This window comes from Centruroides vittatus, unplaced genomic scaffold (assembly GCF_030686945.1).
Source record: "Centruroides vittatus isolate TY-2023 unplaced genomic scaffold, ASM3068694v2 contig_221, whole genome shotgun sequence".
In the NCBI taxonomy this organism is placed as follows: Eukaryota; Metazoa; Arthropoda; class Arachnida; order Scorpiones; family Buthidae; genus Centruroides; species Centruroides vittatus.
Genome location: NW_027121377.1, coordinates 1,915,722 through 1,918,197, shown reverse-complemented (window position 1 = coordinate 1,918,197; position 2,476 = coordinate 1,915,722). Strand labels below are relative to the sequence as shown.

Below are 2,476 nucleotides of genomic sequence, written 5' to 3'. Positions count from 1 at the left end.
TTATAATAGGACAAGCAAACTAGACGCTTATTGAGTTGCAATCAGAAAATTTCGCCTGTCTCACTTTTCTCGACAACGGAGTTAGATAGATGAAAGACGAGATCAGATACGGAAAATTTAGGGGCAGCAGGAGACCCCGACTATATACCAAGTATGTACGAACTTCCGATGCAAACCGGAAGTCGCGTTATTTCAATTGAAAAATTTTTCCCTTAAAGCAGTTAGATAGATGACTCTATTGTTAAAGGCAAAGTATGACGGATATGAGTATGACGTACAGAGGCAAGCCACTACTGATTTGGTTTGGAGATTTTAAATTAAATAAATGAAAAAGTTAACATTCCGACGTTGTGACGAATAAAAGAATTGCTAGTGGGATTTTTAGATTGTTTATTATTTATAATATTACACATATAATAAGTCTTATTAAGTTAGTAAAATTGACTGATATCGTCAATTTTTAATGAACTTTTTCCCCCATCGATCCTGTCGATGTGATATCGAACGCTTTAAGAAAACCTGGTTTAAAGTGGAATGTGATGGGAAGAAGGACAAAAAGCGATATTCGAGGCGCGAATTGGGTACGAATATGCATAAGTGATGCTGCGCAGGCGATTTGTCTCGGGCAGCGGCCATACCACGCTGAAAATACCTGTTCTCGTCCGATCACCGAAGTCAAGGAGCGTCGGGCCCGCTCAGTACTTGGGGCGGAGACGACCTGGAAATACCGGATGCTGCTGTCACTGTACTTTTTCTTTCATTCTTCGACCTATCTCTTTTACTTTCGTCTAATAAAATTTACCACTTGGCGCAGTAATTTTTTTTAATAGCGGTCGCTCTGCGTCTCCGCTACTACGGGAGTGCGCTGCTGTTTGTAGGCATTTAGGAACGACGGTGAAAGAAAGAAAAATGGCAGCGCCCGCACTATCGATAGTATCGTGATGGAGGAATCTATAATTCTAAAATATGAGCTTTTAAAAGCAAAAGAAGGGTCCTAATTGTAAAATTTAACCATAAAATGGATTATTTGTTGAAAGAGCATTCAAAATAGCCACGAAAAAAATTAGAATGCCGGCTACCATTCGAAAAAATTTCGTAAAGACATTTACACCACCGCGTGCGCTAACTCGCGCTTTCACAGTTTCTAAATTTTCATTCATAAAACCACATAATGGACCCGGAAACGAAACTATCTGAGCCATGGAGGACGCCATGTTGCTTTCCACCGTAAACTACTGCTACAAGCGGCCGTTTTAGCCGTTCGATAGCGCGCGCACTCCCACCGGACTTTAGGAACGCGTTCCGCTGGAATTTTTAAAAGGATGTCGCTCGCGCAGAGTTACGCGGAGGAATAAAAGAACGCATCCCATGTTCATTTTTTTATGACATAGTACGGTTATTTTATGCTGCGGAACGAATTAGATGTTTTAACATGTATTTCTATGGGAAAATGCGTTTCGTATAACGGACGTTTCACTTAACAGACGTGCACTTGAAACGGATTAAGTACGTTATATAAGGCACCACTGTATCTTGTAAAAATTTGAACCATTTCATTTCATATTTTTGTCGCACCTACGATTCGGACCGATCGAAATGAGCACGGAATTTTTCATTACTTATTCTGTGACGAAACTGGGAAATCCCCTTTCTTTAAATGAATGTATAATAATGACATCTTGCTCATTGTAGCGACTGACAACACCGTCTGTACTGACTTGTAGGGATTCCCCGTATTTTATTAAGGGGGCGAAATTTTCCTCTGCCCCGGGCGGCTGACACCCACGCTACGCCACTGTTTCTATTAGAACACAAGACCTTTACTGCCATATAATAAAAATCTAAAAAAAATTTGTAGTTTTTGAAGGTGGTATACTCTTTGATATATAAGTAAAATGCCAGTTGTGAGAAATATATAGGAATAAACGTTAAACAATATTTTTAGTGTTATAACGTACGTACATGAATTAATTTCAAATCTTCCAACTGCACAATGTTTTAAACTTATTATACAACACCTATCGAACTTACTTGCATTTGTTACATTTTCTGTAAACTTTGTGAAAATCTGAGCAGTGCATTAATAGCTTTATATATACTTTTTATAGAAATTGCTGCCAGATCCGAACACTATTGTTGAAAACAAGTAATATCTCCAATTACAAACACTCAAATGTTCAAAGTAGGATCTTCCTCAAAGTTAGTATTTTACCCTGAATAAAATGGTGCATTTTACTGTAAATTGCAGAAAAGCATGCCACCGCTCTTTCCACTTAAATATGGTTCTTAAATGTCAACTTATTCGCAACAATTAGATATGATTCGTAATCGATCGGATGTATCGCAGTAAACCAAAAAATGATTCTTTGTTTTACATTGCACACATACAAAACAATACTTTCAAATAATTTTTGCTGATCATAATTCATCTTCGATAATTAAAAAGATATATATGTGTTATTATTACGGAAAATAA

The 2,476-nt window shown here is 37.5% G+C and overlaps 1 pseudogene; it reads left to right on the top strand.

Moving 5' to 3' along the window:
* Positions 1 to 624: 624 nt before the first annotated feature.
* LOC136970928 (5S ribosomal RNA) lies at positions 625 to 743 on the top strand (annotated as a pseudogene).
* The last annotated feature ends 1,733 nt before the right edge of the window (positions 744 to 2,476 follow it).